Raw genomic sequence first — 18,992 nt, forward strand, 5'->3', positions numbered from 1 at the left:
TTCTGGAGCAGACCACTAAATGAGCACTCGCCAGCAGAGATGGCCCATGGGAGGAGCAGACCCCACGCTGCTCTTCTGCTGGGTTTGCAGCAGAGAACTTAGAGGTGGGCCGAGAGCGAGCGCCTCCCGCAGAACTGCCGGGGAATGTGGAGACTCCCACTTCCGATAGCTGCTGAGCCCGAGCTCCATGAGGAAGGATAGCTGGTTCCCAGCTCGTTCAGCGTTTTGCCTGAATACCACTGGTGACATTCTCATCCGCTGGGAGACAGCCACCCACCGCCTAGCTGCCCCCCGCCCCGGCCAGGGGAGCAGGGGAGCAGAGGGAGCAAACGGGCAGTGCTGGGATCCGGGGACCTGGGTTCTGGACCACTCGTGCTCCGCTGTGGCCTTGAGGGGTTATTATTTCACTCACGAGCTGATTTACCGTGTCAGTGAGCACTTACGGAGCTCCTGTTGTGCTAGGTGTGTTTGTAGGTTGAGGGAATCAGCAGTGAACAGAATACTATGAATGAATGAATGAACGAACGAATTCCTGTCCTCTTGAAACTTATACCATGAACCTTGTATCATGTGCAATAAAAAATTAATACATAAAACACATGGGCTGTCAGATGGTAACTGGCACTAGACTGAAAATGAAGCTGGGAAAGGGAATACTTACCAGCAACGGGGTTTTTATGTTAGAGCATCAAGGAAAGGCCTCACGGGGAAAGTGATATTTTAGCAAAGACTTGAAGCATGTCAGGCACAGGGAACAGCAATTGTAAGCACCCTGAGGTGGGAGTATGTGGGCTAATCTGAGGAGCAGAAAGGAAGTCAGAAGAAATGACAGGTGAGATGAGGTTTGGTCAGGGTCTAGTCAAGGACAAAAATATAGTTTGCTTTTTTTAATGTTGCAAGACGTTTATGATTGAGACATTTTGTAATAATATTTTGTTTAGAATCTCATTCCTTTTCCCTAAAAATCAAATCATAACCATATGTGGACATCAAAGTTTAATCACATTCTTTTTTTGTTTTTGTTTTTTACTATTTTTGACCATTTTTAGCCACTTAACCATTTTTTACAGTGTACCGTTGTAAAGTTGTAGGTGTTGATTTTATTGCCTGGATATCAGTCCCTTATCAGGTACACGGTTTGCAGCTATTTTCTCCCATTTTGTAGGTTGCCTTTCACTCTGTTGATCGTTTCCTTTGATGTGCAGGGTTTTTAAGCTTGGTGTAGTCCTATTTGTCTATTTTTCCTTTTGTTGCCTGTGCTTTTGGTGTTGTATCCAAGAACCATTGCCAAATCCAGTGTTGTGAAGGTGTCCCCTTATATTTTCTTTAGTTTTATAGTTTTAGCTCTTCATGTTTAGGTCTTACTCCATTTTGAGGACATTTCTGTTTATGGCGTGAGGTAAGGATCCAGTTAACTTTATTCCTTTGCATGTGGATGTCCAGTTTTCCCAACACCATTTGTCGAAGAGACTGTCCTTTCCCCTTGTGTGGTGTTGGCTCTCTTGTCAAAGATCATTTGACCGCAGTGGCAAGCCTGTTTCTGGGTTCTCTTGTTCTGTTCCACTGGCCTGTTTGTCTGTCTTCATGCCAGCACCACACTGCTTTGATCACTGTAGCTTTGTAATATGTTTTGAAATCAGGAAGTATGATGCCTTCAACTTTGTTCTTTTTCAAGATTGTTTTGGTGATTTGGAGAGTCCATATGAATTTTAGGACTTTTTTTCTACTTCTGCAAAAAAATGCCTTTGGCATTTTGATGGAGATTGCATTGGCTCTGTAGATTGCTTTGGGTAATGTGGACATTTTAACAGTTTAAGTCTGATGTCTAATTTTAACATTTTAAATATTCCAATCCAGACATGGAAAGTCTCTCCATTTATTTCTCTCTTCTTTAATCTCTTCCAGCTGCGTTTTCAGCTTTCCGTGCACAAGGTTTTCACCTCTTTGGTTAAGCTGATCACCAAGTGTCTTATTCTCTTTGATGATGTTGTGAATGAGATTGTTTTCCTGATCTCCTTTTCAGAATGTTCTCTGTTGGTGCACAGAATCACAACTGATTTCTGTCACACTAAGTTTTTGCAGAGGGACATTTCCTATAAAACTATTAACTAGTAAAAGGAGGATTACCTACTAAGAGACAGACCCCTCAGGAAATGGGAATAGCAGATGCAGGGAGAAGCACTGAGGGCTGAGTCAGCACCCAAGGAAGGGATAAACCTGGACCAGCCTCTCCCATCCCAGCAGAGGCACAGATTCAGACGTGTTGGAGAGGGTATGACATGGTCCCCTGGAAGCAGAGATTCACTGATGAACTGCAGGTGGGGCGGAAGCCTTTGATAAGGATCCCAGCAAAACCTTGTAGAGGGTGGACCTCTCTGGACAGTGGGCCTCTCTGGGTCTCCTGCACAACACTGGCAGCTGGACTCTACCCACCAGATCCAACACCACCCTTCCTCCTGCAGCGCCCTCTCCTGACAGAACTGGGCACTGTGCCCTGAGAACGTCACAGGGACCCGCTCCAGGGTGAGGAGGCGGGCAAGGAAGAGCAGGTCCATGTAGCTGTGGACCCTCATGGACACCGGGCATGGGGGAGCTGGGGGCTGCTCTATTGGAACTCACACCATGATGAGGGCTTTTACTGGGACGCCTTCAGAGTGTTGAGTGGAAGACTGGCACGGTCTTATTCGTGCTACTAGCAGGATGATTCTGGTACTGGTTTGAGGGTGGACTGAAGGCAGACAAGGTGGAGCCCATTAAGAGGCTCCTGCAGTAATAGTGCAGTAAGAATTTAAGCATGTTGTTTCAACATCTGTGTAACAAAGCTATCCGAACTGGGATGTTTATGACTTCTTGGCCAATTCTCTCTCTCATGCTTGACTCTAGGTCTAAATAAGAAGTGATGTATCTTTAAAAGAACATATAAAAGTCAATCACCGTAAAATACATGCTGATTTTTCTACTAAGTGACAAGATCTATCAACAAAAGCAAAAATAAACAAGCGGGACTACGTCAAACCTAAAAGCTTCTGCACATAAAAAAGAAACCATCAACAAAATGAAAAGACAACCTGCAGGGTGGTAGGCAGTATTTGCAAACCACACATATGATGAGGAGTTACTATCCAAAATATGTAAGTAACTCATCCAACTCAGCAGCAAAAAACCTAAGTAATCCGTTTTGAAAATGGGCAAAGGACCTGAATAGATATTTTTTCAAAGAAGACATCCAAGAGGTACATGAGAAGGTGCTCAACATCACTGATTGTCAAGAAAATGCAAATCAAAACCACCGAGCTCTCGCCTGCAGCAGTGACTATTAACACGAAGGCCAGAGGTACCAAGCACTGGTGAGGGCGTGGCGAGAAGGGAGCCCTTTGCACCGCTGGTGGAATGTAAATTGGTGCAGTCACTATGGAAACAATGCGGAGTCTTCTCAAAAAACTAAAACTAGAACCACCATCTGATCCAGCAATTCCGCTCCTGGGTACGTGTCTGAACGAAACAAAATCACTATCTTGAGGAGACGCCTGCAACCCCGTGTTCATCAAAGCGTCATTACAATAGTCCAGACGTGGAGGCCTCCTCAGTGTCCACTGGCGGATGAATGAAGAGCTGTGCGGCATGTGTGTGTGCAATGGCCTGTTATTCAGCCATAAAAGAAGGAAGTCCTGCTCTGTGTGACCACATGGAGGCCCCTTGAAGGCATTTTGCATTGTTCTCAGTCAGACAGAGGAAGCCGAATACTGTATGATCTCATTTACAAGTGGAATCTTAAAAAGGAAACCTCATGTGAGCTGGTGGTGGCCGGGGGTTATACATGAGCAAGTCCCGGGGGTGTGAGGTGCAGCCGGGCAGCTCTAGTGAGCAGCGCTGACAGTGCGTTTGAAAGCTGCTAAGAGGGTAGGTTGGAAAGTCCTCGCCGCACACGCAACAGGAGAACCGCTGCTGTGTGGGGTGAGGGGTGTGCCGGCTAAGCTCACTGTGGTAGCCATTTCACAGCGTGTACGCACTTCATGTCGTTACCTCGGACGCCTTAACCTTACATGGTGTTGTATGTCAACTGTATCTCAATGAAGCTGAAAGGAAAAGAAATGGAAAGATACGCAGTAGAAAGTCTTCCTCCTGCCTCCACCTGCTACCCATCCTACTCCCACAGAAAGCTTTGCTTCTTGCGCATCCCTCCAGAGTTTTTAAATATAACTACTAGCAAACACAAATATATAATTTCATCCCTCCTTTCATTGTTACACAGAAGCAATACGCTATATTCTCAGCTTTTTCACCTTGCTTTTTTCACAAAATTATAGATCTGGAGATTTTCCCCCTATCAATTTGTAGAAAAACTCCTCATTTCTTTTCAAATAACTGCATGTTCCATACTCCAAATAGTTCCTACTGATGGAAATTTGGGGTGTTTCCAGTCCTTTGTTATTATAAACAATGCTGCAATGGAAACCTTTTATACATGCCTTTCTGCACGTGTGCAAGTATTCGTAGGATAAGGTTGCAGACGGGAATTCATGGGTTACAGGGTAACGTGCGTTTATAACTCTGATAGCTGTTGCCAAACAGAGCATCGTCGGGGTGCGGGGACACACGCTCCCACCGGCAGTTCCCGCGACCTCACCGACGGAAAGCACTCACTGATGTGTGACTGATGAAAAATGACATCTTGGTAGAGTTTTAATTTGCATTTTTCTTACACTAAGTGCAGTGAGCATCTTTTCCTATATTCCCTATTTTTAAGATACAATTATTGTCTGTTCCTATCCTTTGCCCATTTTTCCATTGGATTGTTGCTCTTGGCTCTGTGTTTTTAAGAAAATGTCAAGTACTATAAATTATTTTGAGTCTAAAAAATCCCAACACATTTTTAATGTTGTAAAACTTACAATAAGCCTGCCATTTTAATACTAGTAAATATGTCTTATTATACTGCAAAATAGCTTCTTTGTTCAGAGGCTGAAATTAGGAATTTCAACATGGCCATATGTATGTGTGTGTGCATATAATGATGGCCTTTTTATAAAGTCACATGAGGCCATAAAACTTTACTCCAAAAAGGGAAACCAAACTCAAATGAGGTCTCTGGAATACAGCTATGCTGAGGCTTAAAAATAAGGTCTCAGATTAGTCTAAGCATAGCTCACACTGAAGGGGATAACATTTCTAATTACATTTCTAATTATTTTTTAAGCCCATTTGTTGAACAGATTCCAGTCTAAATCATTAGCATCAAACCAGAGTCCTGCATCGGCTGTTTGGACGGTGTACAGTGCATTATATTTTTATTGAACTCCATTTTATTAATAATTGTAAAAAGCATAACAGACATTGTGAAATCGAACGTCAGGGCTTGTCACCTTGTCTAATCTCCCCTTTTCCGTCGACCATTAGTAGGGGCTTTGATTCTCCCTCCTCTCTCTTAATTTTCCTTCACTTTTACAATGCTCAGCGCACCTCGCTGTCCCTGTTGTAGGCAAGTCCGCCCAGCTTCCGCGGCGCACGATGCTCTCCACACCTCTGTGCACGCAGCCTTCCTTGGCGACTCCAGGTTTCAGGGGTCACTGGAGAAAACTCTGTAGGACAGTGAACAACTTCCATTGTTCTCTACGTCGATGGGCTTCAGCTCCCCCAGGGGCCCATTAAGCATTTCTGACTAGAAGTCTTCCAAGGTTCCCAAGCACCAGCCATTTCTGCGTCTGCGAGAGGGCCGCAAGGTGGGCAACAGACCCCCCCCCCCCGCTCTCCCGAGGGCAGGGCTGCCCTGCTTTGGGCAGAGTTAGTATTTCTGTGTAGCTTTGTTTCATTCTATTTCCTGAGGTCGTAACAGTCTGGGTTCCAATTACATTCCTGGCATAGTGAGCCTGTTACAGTAAATGAACATTTTCAAGTGCAGCCGAATAACCATCTATTGAAGGTGCCGGCACCTAATAATTTTCCTTGGCAGGAGGAAAGATGTAGGCACTAGGGTGACAGAAGGTGGTCTGGGAAACACCATAGAAAAAGGGGGATGAGCGTTAAGATGGCTCTCGTGCCCCTCTTGGCCCTTGTGTGATGTTGACGTAGGCTGTGGGGGGCGGAGGCCGCGGGGGGGTGGAGGCCGTGGGGGGACGCAGGCCGCGGGGGACGGAGGCCGCGGGGGGCAGAGGCCGCGGGGGACAGGCTGTGGACGTCCTCTGCAAACGCCGAGGCTCCCTCGTCCACGCTGCTTCAGGTCCTAAGCTGGTCTTCCGTCCCCCCCGTGGGGAGCCGTGGTTGATGTCACGTGACAGCTCAGCACCCTGATCTTACTGGGTTAGCGCTCTCGCAAGGAAGGGAGTTGGATCAGGTGGTTGTGTTGAGAGAGTAAGCTTTAGGAACAGATATTTTTTAAAATGTTAGGAACATAGTTTTAAACAAAGCATGTTCTCTGCAACCATATTGCCCTTGACTTTGAAATCTTTTCATATGCTTTTTATCAAGGCAGCTTTGTGACTGGATGTGCGCATGGTAGGTGTCCTGTCAAGAAGGCAAAGAGGAAACTGGTCAGTAGCTGTTGAGTGGGAAGTCCCGGTGGAGAAGACCCTCAGCAGGGTGCGAAGAAAGGCCCCAGGCCAGGGGAGGAGGAGGGAAGGGTGAGGCGTCCCCATCTGCAAGGGCCTGGGCCTGCCTCTCTTGTCGACAACGGCCGCCGCGCAAGTTTCACACGCCGTGAGTAAGACTGATTTCAGGGAGGGCTCTACCCATTTCTGGCCCCACAAGTCTCTGTATGAATTTGTGCAGATTCCTGTCTTTTCTGCATCTGTGTCGTCTACCCAAGGCCAACCAAGCAGAAGCGCCACCTGCACACACGGCACTGAGGCTGGACGTGGCGTTGCCGCCAGAGCAGAGTCTGCTGGTCTGGGGGACGAGCTCTTTTCTGTTCCGCCAGAAAGAGTTTGTATTCATGTAGAACAGACAGTAGCACTCGCTTACAGCTCTGTCCCCGGACTGTTAGCTTTCCCGCCCTCTGTGTCAGCGCAGGAAATGCGGACCGCTGGGCGCCGTGAGGCCGAGGCTGTGCCCCCCCCCCCCCCCCCGCCAGTGGCCGAGCTCGGCGGGAGCGAAGCGGGCCCATTCCTGCAGGCATGGAGCCCTTCCCGTGGGCAGCCTTTACTCAGAGATCTTGCAGCCTGGCTGAGACTGTCTCCATTTCTTGGAGGACCTGAGCTAAGTCAGGTTACACGTATCTGTAAAGACAAGAAGTTAGTTAATAGATGAAGTCAGTCTTCAGCTTCGAAAGGACGGGGTGTTGTCCTGTTGGACGCACATGGGGTGCCCAAGTGAGCCACAGTTTTAGTCTGCAGGTGCGCTGTTGTGTGCTGAGGTTAAGGACACAGCTCACGGAGCCACACCAGCCCAGCTTTGCCCCCCCACGAGCTCACCCACTTTGGGTCAGTAACCCTTCACGTTTGGTTTCCAAATATGGAAACTGAGTGTATCAGCCAAGGTGCAGGCAGGAGGAAGACAGTTCACAAGGCGCTTGAACAGACAGAATTTAAAATAAGGAACCTTAATTTTGGTACAGATTTAACTATGTAAATCAGAAGAAGAAAGGACACAGTAAGATGTCATGGAAAGAGTGGCTTCAGGAAGCACCACCACCCAGGACGGGGGGGGGGGGGGGGAGGGCAGTGGCAGGAATCGCTGCGCTGAGAAGTTCGGAGGGAAGCCCTGCACTCGCTCCCCAGGGCGGCCTTAACGGAGTGCCGCAGACCGGGCGGTTTAAACAAAAGAAACGCGTTGTCTTACGTTTCTGGCGTCTGGAAGTCCAAGATCGAGGTGTCAGCAGGGCCGGGGGCAGAATCTGCTCGGAGCCTCTCCCCTGCATCTGGTGGTTTGCTGGCCATCCTCGGTGCTCCTGTCCGCCTTCGTCTTCACGCGGGAGTCTCCCTGTGTGCACATCTGCGTCCAAATTTCCCCTTTGTATAAGGACACCAGTCCCATTGGATTCGGGCCCACCGTACTGACCTCATCGTAACAACCATAGCTGCTGTGACCCCATTTGTAAAGAAAGCCACACTGGAGGGATGCTGTGGGGCCAGTTAGACGTCAGCATGTGAACTGGGGGGAGAAAATCCAGCCTGCAGAGGCCCCGCAGCGTCGGGGCCTGTCGAGGGCCTCTGCGGGTACCAGCCAGCTTTGACTCAGCCTCTGCTTCGAGAAGAAACTGTAGCTCCTGGATTGAAGGATTGAGTGCTGGGGTGACACCGAAAAGAAGAGCAGGCAGACGGGAAGCCCACAGGAAGGAGGCTCCTCTGTTGACCTTCCAGCCCCTCCCTGGGGACCCGGGAACACGGGGGCCCCGGGGAAGCCGAGCGTGGCTGCAGAGCCCAGCCCCCACGCCACAGAGCAGAGGACGGACGGAGGAGGGCCCCGTGGTGAAGCCAACGTCGCGGTCCTGCCCTGTGTCCACGCCACCTCCAGACGCACCTGCTGCTGTCTGAATCCCGCCCTGCGCCCAGAACAGCCACGTCTGCCTGACAAGGTGTGACTGTCCTCGGGGCAAAGATGATCTTAGCCTCTCCTCCAAGTGAGGAGAAGCTCTTCTCTTTGATGTGATAACTATTTCCAGTTAGTAAAGGCAATCTAGTATGTTTTTATAAACATAATTACTTGTGTGCTTAAAAGAACTACATTGGGTTTAGTGGGTACGGAGTTTCAGTCTGGGAAGATGAGAACGTTCTGGAGGTGAATGGCGGTGAGTCTTACGCAGCAACGTGAAAGGTCTCCATGTGGCTAAAATGGCAAATTTATGTGGTGTGTGTTTTACCACGATTTTTTTTTAAAGAAATGAAATAAGGGCACTGAGTCAGACCTGAGCACGATGATTGCTCCATTTATTAAATTACTTACACTTTCAAAGACCATTTCTTCATCTGCAAAATGGGATAATAGTTCCTCCCTCCTAAGGCTGTTGCAAGGATTAAGTGAGAAATGCAGAAACACTGCAGTGAGAGCAGTCTCCGGCCCCGGCAGACTCAGTGTCACCGCGGACAAGGTGACGACAGCCCCTCCCCAGGCAGCGCATCCGCCCTCCTCTCACTGCAGGTGTCCCCCCGCCCCCGCATCCTGCCCTCTCTGATGTCACCGCGTTTCCTGCTTTGCTGGGTCATTCATACCCGCATGCAGACTTGCCCTTACTTCTCCCAATGGCACCCTCGGGCCCCCACCTCTCCCGCCAGCTACTTTCGGTTCTACTTTTCTGCTCTTCCCGAGAAAATCGTGCAGAACCGCGGTTTCCCCTTCTCCCCTCGTTCTTAGGCTCCTCCCAGTGGCCTCTGCTCAGTCTGCTCCGTGTGGTCCCCGTGCAGTCCCTGTGCTGCCCACGCAGCCAGCTCCAGGGCAGATCCTGGTCCTGGGAGAGCTCGCCCTTGGACCACGGCACCCTCCTCCTCTTGACCCCCAGGACCCTCCGGGCCTCCTACATAAACCCCCATTTCTCAGTCTCCTTCACGGTTCCTCCTCTCTGTTTACATTCACCCCGCAATCTGATGACTGAGTCCCGTCTGTGTGCGAAGGTCCCACAGGCGCGCTGCAGGCCGGTCTCCCCCAGCTCCAGACGCCTGGATCTCACCCCCTCCCGAATTTCTAGCAAAGGCTGGTCCATGGCGAGTCTCCCATACAGGTAGTGGGCATCCCCACCATCCAGCTGCTTATGCCAAGAGGCTTGGGCGTCTCTTGACTCTCCCAACCCACAGGCTCTCAAAGGAAATCGTTGGGGCTCTATCGTCCCTTCAGGATGTATCCAGGACCTGACCCTCCTCCCCATCAGAGCCACCACGATGGCTTTCTTTTCTGAACTCCTGCCACTGGCTCCCCAGCTGGTGTCCCTGCTGCCGCCCTCGCCCCGTGGGCTTTGACCGTGACCGCGGTCACGGCCGCCTTTTTGAGATGCCGCTCACCTCACAGCGCCCTCTGCTCTGGTGCCCGTTCTCCCGAAGGTCTTCGAGGTCCCATAGGATCTGCCCGCCCGCCGCCTCTCTGCTCTTCCTGCTGCTGCTCCACACAGCTCTCCCGGGCCAGGTGCTGCCCCCGCTCAGTATTCCAGGCTCACTCCACTCTCAGGAATGTCCCTCTGCCCGCAGCCCACGTCACGAACGCCCCACCTGCTCCCGGGTGTTGATCAAGTGCCACCCTCTCCGGGAGCTGCCCCCGCCTGCTGCACGTACAGGCTCCACGTGGCACAGCGCTCGCCTGCCAGCACGCGCGCTGCTGTCTGCAGTCCGCCTTCCGCGAGGACGTAAGCCCCACGGGGCAGGGACTTTGTCCGGGTCATTCACTGCAGTTTCCTACGTGCGGCAACAGGGTCTGGCACATCCAAAAACACACACCGGCGAATGAAGGCGCAAAAGCAGGGCCATCACGACAGTGCTGTCTTCTCTAATCTTCGTGTGTCCCTCACTTCCTGATAGTTCATAGAGTGTGAATTTATATATATTTTGATACTGTTATAACAGAGACTTTATAATTTTAATGTGTACATAATATTTTATAACAGGAGTCGACCAGATTTTTCCATGAAAAGCAGGTGGCAAACATTTTAGGCGATGGAGGTCGCGTTGTGTCCCTTAGCTTGTGGGCTGTTTAAAAGGCTGCACAGACTCACGTGTTATGATTAAGGTAACAGTTGCTCCATCATCAGGCACGTGAACCGTTTCCCGTTTTCACTATTACAAGTTCCATGTTCACATTCAATTAACAAAGTGTTGTCTGTTAGGTTTACTTCCATTTTTCCCTATTTCATTGTTTTCTGTATTATTTTCTTCCTTTATTCTTTCTTTCACTGATTGAGAAGTAACATAATTCTCTCTAACATTGCACAAATTCATTATTTCACCTCAAAAAATTCTATCATTAATATTTTAATATAAAGATCACACGTGCTCATTATAGGACAACTGGGAAACAGGAAAATGTGAAGAAGGGAACACACGGCACTAGCAGGCGCGGCTCAGCGCGGCCGCTGCGAGCAGTCTTACGGGCCGTTTCCAGTCATTTCTTCTCAGCATATGTTTATATACTTTTAAAATGAACAACAAAATCAAGATAGCACTATATACACACAATTTTCAGTCTTGAATTTTCCCCCTTAGCCACGAGAGCATTTTCCAATAATGCAGTTTAGATGGTGGCTACATTATATAATAATTTATGACCATTACACCTATTTAAACTGCTGCCATGTTTTAAGCAATGCTTTTTCTGAGTTTCTGACTACTTTTTTGGATCAATTCCAGAAGGGGATTGGGTTTCTTTGGTTTCTTCTTGAGAAATATGTTCTCAGAAAGGACAGACCAACACTCAGTTCTCTGAGCTCTGCAGGGCCCCGTGCGCCTGTCATGGTGAGCTTGGGGACTGCGCCTGGGAGACGGTGACCCACGGGCCCTGCTCAGGGCGGCCTAACCGGACGGCTCCTGTAGCCCCTCCGGTCTGCCTGGCGGGGCCGTGTCCGGGACGACGTGCGTTTGGATCAGATGCTGGCTCAGCCACTTAGTCGTAATGCAACCGTGGCCGAGTAATTTACTCAGTACTCAGTCTCCTCGTTTGTAACGGAGATAAGGACCTGCTTCCGGGGCTGCTGCGAGGCCGGGGCGGCCGGGTGCAGGTGTGCGGCCCGCGGGCTGGAGGACGTCTTCAGTGAGGGTCAGCTGTTCTCGGGTTTAATCCATTCCCTGAGTCGTTTCACATGCACACACTCCTTTTTAATTCTTTTTTTTTTTAATGTTGGACTTTTCTGAGCGCTTCACATTTTCAGTTTGAAAAGGTTTTCATAACCTTCAGATCACTTTTTTCCCTTGGTGTTGTTTTTGGAGTTACTTTGTTGACCTTTTATCACAACCTGGCTTTCACGTAAGACACATTACTGGCCCTTTCCTACCGCCGCTGGACGGTCGGTGCTGCTGCCGGCGCGGCCCCTGCCCGGAGCTCCGCGGGCTGAGTGCTACCCACCACCCGAGGCGAGGCGACAGGTGAGCGGGCAGTTTTACCTGGAGAGGAGAGAGTGTCATGGGGTCACACAGGATGGACACAGAGCTCTCTTCATTTTTATTAATTTAAATTTAAATCCAAGTAGCCACTTGTGGCTGGCCACCACTGTGTTGGATGTGCAGCTGTGGACCACACACTCCCCGAGACTTTCTCTCGCCTTCCTAGTCAGGTACCTGTGAGTGAATAAATGAATTGTATGAGTTGAATTTGACCAAGGAGGCTGTGTATCTCAAACCAAATGTCCTGTATGAAGAACACTCTCTGACTGGTTTCACATACTCAGCAGGACAAACCCTGCAATTTTTCTTGTTGGGTCAGTGGTGAGAACTTGCCAGGGTGTCCTATGCATCATCTGATTAAAATCCACTAATTTCCCATGTGGCACCTTGAGGCAGATTGCATGTACCAATAGTTTTTAGGAAATAAGACCAAGAATGGAATTGTTACTCTGATAGAGGCCAAATGAAAATTTAAAAGGAATGAGAGACAGCTAATCAGGCAGAAACTCCAGAAAGCTAATAAAATTCTTCAGAGAAACAGGCAAAAACTATTGGCTTACATCAAAAACTGACTTAAAAAAAGTTTTGAACCAGCCATATAGACCAATGGAACAGAATAGAGAGCCCAGAAATGAACCCACAAACTTTTGGTCAACTAATCTTCAACAAAGGAGGCAAGAATATACAATGGAATAAAGACAGTCTCTTCAGCAAATGGTGTTGGGAAAACTGGACAACAGCATGTAAAACAATGAAGCTAGAACACTCCCTTACACCATACACAAAAATAAACTCAAAATGGATCAAAGACTTAAACATAAGACAAGATACAATAAAACTCCTAGAGGGAAATATAGGCAAAACATTATCTGACAGACATCTCAAACATTTTCTCCTAGAAGAAATAAAAGCAAGAATAAACAAATGGGACCTAATGAAACTTACAAGCTTCTGCACAGCAAAGGAAACCAGAAGTAAAACAAGAAGACAACCTATGGAATGGGAGAAAATTTTTGCAAATGAAACCGACAAAGGCTTGATCTCCAGAATATATAAGCAGCTCATATGACCCAATAAGAAAAAAATAAACAACCCAATCCAAAAATGGGCAGAAGACCTAAACAAGCAATTCTCCAAGGAAGACATACAAATGCTCAATAGACACATAAAAAATGCTCAATATCACTAATTATCAGAGAAATGCAAATCAAAACTACAATGAGGTATCACCTCACACCAGTCAGAATGGCCATCATTCAAAAATCCACAAATGACAAATGCTGGAGAGGCTGTGGAGAAAAGGGAACCCTCCTTCACTGCTGGTGGGAATGCAGTTTGGTGCAGCCACTATGGAAAACAGTATGGAGAGTCCTTAAAAAACTGAAAATAGAGTTACCATATGATCCAGGAATCCTGCTCCTGGGCATATATCCAGAAGGAACCCTACTTCAGGATGACACCTGCACCCCAATGTTCATAGCAGCACTATTTACAATAGCCAAGACATGGAAACGGCCTAAATGTCCATCAACAGATGACTGGATAAAGAAGATATGGTATATTTATACAATGGAATACTACTCAGCCATAAAAACTGACAACATACCGCCATTTGCAGCAACATGGATGCTCCTGGAGAATGTCATTCTAAGTGAAGAAAGCCAGAAAGAGAAAGAAAAATACCATATGAGATCGCTCATATGTGGAATTTAAAAACAAACAAACAAACAAAGCATAAATACAAAACAGAAACAGACTCACAGACATAGAATACAAACTTGTGGTTGCCAAGGGGGCGGAGGGTGGGAAGGGATAGACGGGATTTCAAAATTGTAGAATAGATAAACAAGATTATATTGTATAGCACAGGGAAATATACGCAAGATCTTATGGTAGCTCATAGGGAAAAAAATGTGACAATGAATATACATATGTTCATGTATAACTGAAAAATTGTGCTCTACACTGGAATTTGACACAACATTGTAAAATGATTATAAGTCAATAAAAAATGTTTTTAAAAAAGTTTTCAACATTAAGACTAAGTTAGCTCAGAGGTCCAGGAGCACTGGAGGCAGGAGCTTGCCCGGCTCCAGTGTGGGTGCCCCCGCGCCGGGCCCACCATCTCTGTGAAGGCAGAGCTCACGTCCAGTGGGTTTAAATGTAACTTCAGGGAGCCACATGTGGCCAGTTGCCCCAATTCAGGGCACTTGGTTAAATCTGAGTTTCAGATAAAGAACGTCAGTCTTACCTGAGAAGTAACTGCATTGCCTGTGTCTTTCTTTGCTAACCCTCACAGCCCTATTTTCAGTCCATGGGGTACACAGCCACGGAGGGTGAAACTGGGCTGTCAGGCCGCAGACGCGCCGTGACGCGGAGTTAGTTCCATGCTCAGCAGTGGCTGAGAGGGTTTCCTCTTTCTTGTCTCTTTGTGTCTCTTTGGGGGAGAAACGCCGTCCTTTCTGCATGGTTTGCTCCTCTTGATCTGGACCAGATTTTAGCATCTTTCTTGCACTGAACGATGCCCTTGGAGTGTAAGAATTTCTGTTTTCATAAAACAGCAGGAAAATGCAATCACCTACGCGTTCCTGAGGACGGTAGCTTTGTGTTTGGCGAACCTCGTAGCCCCACGTCCAGCACAGCGCCCGGCCCGGCAGGTCATCACTTGATGTCCGCTCCTTCCTTAGACGTGCTGGAGGTGGGGTGTGGGCAGAATTGTCACTAGCGTGCCCACATGTGGTTCAGCCTGTCATTCCCAATGCTTTGCACAGTGCCTCGGCTATAAGTGGCGCTCAACCAATGCTCAATGAATTGAACTCAGCTGATTTAAGACCATGTGATTCCTTGCTACCAGGATAGATGTTTCTTGAGAAGCATTTTTACGATTTCACATAGCATGGAAATTCAGCATGGAAATCCAGTACCACACTTATTATTTTATTAGTCTTTTTTACTCCTGTGGGTTTCTTGTTCACAGTACACAGTGCTCTCTGGTGTGGCAGATCTTGGCATTGGCAAGTCCAAACCTCAGGGCTCTCTCACCATGTAGCTCAGTGCAGTCACAGGAGTCCTTGAGGGACTGGGTTCGCAAAGTGGACGTAAGCAAACAGACAGGGTAGAAACAGGTAGGGCAACATCTGGAGGGGACCCCAGCCAGGACTCACGTCTAGCCTGCCTCCATCTCCCCCTCCCCCTGGGTCTCCACGCTCCTCCAGATTAGCACGTGATGGGTCACAGGACATTCCCTTGGGCTGCACTGGAGTCTGTCCCAGTCACCCTCCAGCCCTTCCAGGTAGCAACACCCAAACCAATGAATCGGTCATTTTCCCAAGCACCGTGGCTAAGTTTGGGTCTGATCTTGTACCCCCTGAAAATGATCCTATGTGTAAACTCTTAAATAATCTTTTAAAATCTCTAACTTCTTTGAATGTTCTACACAGCATTCACATACAAGAATTCTAGCGTGGCCACGACCCCTTTAATGAAATTAAAGATAGGACGAAAAACGAGAATGCTCGTTGTCCAGGTGGTGGAATGTTTGGGTTTAAGGTATGCGCACTCTTTCCTGGATCTCGAAGATAGATTTTATGGTTTTAATCAAAAGTGTAAGCTTTCAGGATAATGCTAAGAGATGGTCCATTGAACTGCATTCTTAAAATATGAAAGGTATCCAATCATTTTACAGCCCCCGTTGTAAAATTTTATGTCTCAACTACAGTTAATTTCCCATCACCCAAGCGCTTGGCTGGACGTCCACATTTCTCAGTAATGACGCCCCTCACTCGGCTAGTCATGTTAAATTTAGCAAAAGCTGGGGCGCTGACCGCCTGCGCGTCCCCGTGCTGCCCTGGGCTTCTTTCGTCACGTTGTGGGTCTCCCGTCACTGTGGCCTGCGTTATTCAGAAATCGCTTATTTGGTTGTCCACCCAGGCAGGCCCACCAGTCCTTTCACATCAGCTCGCCTGAGTCTGGAACCTAAACGGGTGGCTGCAGGAAACAGGCCTGGGTGTCCCCGCACTCACACGGGGAGGGGGTAGTTAAGGGTGCTGGCTGACTGCACCCCTGTGTGTGAATGTTTCAAGAGTAGGAGGTGGAAACCCACCTTGTTCACAGAGCTGTGGCTTCGGGGGGGGGGAGGGGCCAAGCCCCCCTGCTTCTCCCCTACACACTCCGCAGTCGGTCTCTGTGCACCACACGGCGACTTACGGAGCAGAAGAGACGGGGGGAGACAGAGGTCAAGGGTTTTCAGGTTTTACCAGTGGCCAAACCACAGAATAATATCCCAAGGACTATGATTCCAGCAGAGGGTGAGTGGTGGAAATGCGGCATGTTGTTTCTCTCTTGTTCTTGGACGTGAGGGGTGTGCTCTGGTCTCTGCTGACCTCCCCACCTGAGTCTCGCGGGCCTCCCGCCCCTTACTCAAAGCCACGTTTGTGCTAGGACAGCCTCATCCCCAGTGCCCTGTGCTCACCTCTACTTCTCTCTGATGTGCTTCTTGATAAGTCTGTTTATCTGCCCTTCCGTGACTCCTCTCCCTCCTCACACACGCATGCACACACATGCACACGCACACGCACACACGCATGCGCGCGCACACACACTGGGACAGATGTGTCTATTTAGCTACATGCAGGCACCAGCCCCCACACACTGTGCCTAGTTCTCCCCTGTGACCAGGGTCCTTGCTCAGAGCAGGTGGTCGGTAACAGCGAATGTCCAATGAGGAGCAGGGTCTCAGAAAGGTGCCCCTCTTGTGGTCAACTGCTGTCAATATTTGATCAGGGATTTCCCACCCATTTTGATTCTAGGTAAGATTCCGCTGATCACAAGTTGCACTTTGAAGGCCAATTACTTCTCCCCAGTTCCCCAAATACACCAACTCAGGGCGAGATGAAGTATATGTGGCAAGGTAGCTGGCAAGAGCAAGGTCATGCAGGCATCTGATCAGCTCCCGTCAGGGACCCAGACAAACAAACCCAACAGCTCCCACTCCTGGACAAACGCCGTCTGCACAGATCACAGGTCAGTATGTACCAGCTAGTGGGGTCAGATTACTGCCAGCTGTCCAAGATCAGCCTTGGCACAAGCAAAAGCAAATTATGTATAAAATATAATAATGTCATGAACCACAGACTAAGAAATTTCAACTGCATGAATGATGTAAGTGAAGATCTTATACACACACACACACACATACACGTATAGATAGACAGATGGATAGATAGACAGACAGATGGGATGACAGATGGATAGATGGACAGATGGACAAAGAGATGGACGGAAAATGTAGACCATACTGAGGGAAGATGGCCTATTTTACCCTTTTGAGGCTGAGGATGAGAGAAGTGAATTTGCCAGCGCTTGAACATGAACACGGGGGGGCGTGGGAGCCTCCAGGTGAGGCTAGGTGGATGCCAGAGAGAGTCTGAGTCAGTGGGGGGTCAAACAGCTCATCCCAGCTGCTTTGGCAAACTCCCTTCACTCCAGGACACGGTCGGGGCCTGGGGAGGCGCAGGGGCGCCCGCAGAGGCCGAGCGAGGGAGGAACAAGAACACAGGAGAGGGACAAGTGGCCTGAGCCCTCTGCCCGCCCCCGCCCTGAGGGCCACGCCTTCACTCCAGACCAGCAGGAAAGATCTTCAGTGCCGTCCAGTGTTTTCTGGAACAGGAACTGAGTTTCTTTTATCTTCCACACCCACAAAGACTGTGCTTCAGGGCCCAGGACGCTGTGCAAATCGGGATGAGGATAAAACCTCCTGATTATTGCACTTGGCAAAGCGTCTCCGCACTTTGTGTCTTGCTCGGCCTGTGTTGGGGGAGGCGGCTCCCGCGCCCACCCGAGGGCCGTGGGCTGCCAGGCCCTCTGTCCCCGGCAGCCCCACCCGAGGCCCTGGATGTAGCAGTGACTCCACCACCATGCGTGGCCTTCCAGAAACGGTGCCCCAAAGACCCGGGCTCGGGGCGTTTCCTGAAGCGTAGTATCTTACAGTAAACGGTTTCCTTATGTTTGATAGCTCAGAATTTTCCTCCAGTGCTCATATTTCTCCCAATGGGATAAACATAAAGATCCTTGCATCTCGAAGTGCAGTCCATGGACCAGCAACACCTGGGGTCTTGTTAAAATGCAGACTCCCAGGCCTCAGCGCAGACCTGCCGATTCAGGGTCTGCATCTTAACCGCATCCCAGGGGGTTTGTGTGCACGCTGCACCTTGAGAAGCTGTGTTAGGCTGGTTCTACGTGCATGAAAAATGTCTACTATATGCAGAAATTCTTAATTTTTAGATTTTGTGGATAAATGCAGTATTTGTTATGTGTTCATCCCCTAGATTTTGTTAGTTTGAATACTAATATTCTGGTGCGGGGAGGAGCTGCATTTATTTATGTAATTAGCTGCATTTATCTGTTTGTTTATTTATTTTTAATGGAGATACTGGGGATTGAACCCAGGACCTCATGCATGCTAAGCACGCACTCTCCTGCTGTGCTGCACTGTCTCCCCCAATTACTAATGTTCTGGATGCTTTAAATTTGCAGTAAGTTGGAGAGAGGGTTTTGTTACTGATTGTCACCCAGCTCTAGTAATATAAAGGACACAGACCTGAAGCCCAGAATCCAGGGCCTCAGGGAGCATCGAGAAGTGGGAGTTACCAGGGAGAATTGTGGCTACTTTTGCACATAGTTTGAGACAAATACTTTAATTCCTGGGTAATCTAGTGTTAATATATTCAGAATAATAATCTGCATGGAACGAACGCAGCTTTATTTATAGCAGCAGGAAGATGGATGGGATGATCTCTGCTGTTCAGGGAGGCCTCACAGAACTTACAACTAGAAGGGGAGAGCCATTTTTTTTTAACTTTTTAAATTGAAGTATAGGTGATTTACAATGTTGTATTTGTTTCTGGTGTACAGCTCAGTGATTCAGTTTTACATATATATGTATATTGTTTTCAGATTCTTTTTCATTATAGCCTATTACAT

The 18,992-nt window shown here is 48.5% G+C and overlaps 1 long non-coding RNA gene across 4 annotated transcripts in view; it reads left to right on the top strand.

Annotated features, from left to right (window-relative positions):
• LOC105079763 (uncharacterized) overlaps window positions 1-18,992 on the top strand; it is a 193,450-nt gene that overhangs the window by 145,469 nt on the left and 28,989 nt on the right. The gene's annotated exons all lie outside the window — the stretch shown is intronic.

This window comes from Camelus bactrianus, chromosome 20, assembly GCF_048773025.1.
Source record: "Camelus bactrianus isolate YW-2024 breed Bactrian camel chromosome 20, ASM4877302v1, whole genome shotgun sequence".
NCBI classification, from domain to species: Eukaryota; Metazoa; Chordata; class Mammalia; order Artiodactyla; family Camelidae; genus Camelus; species Camelus bactrianus.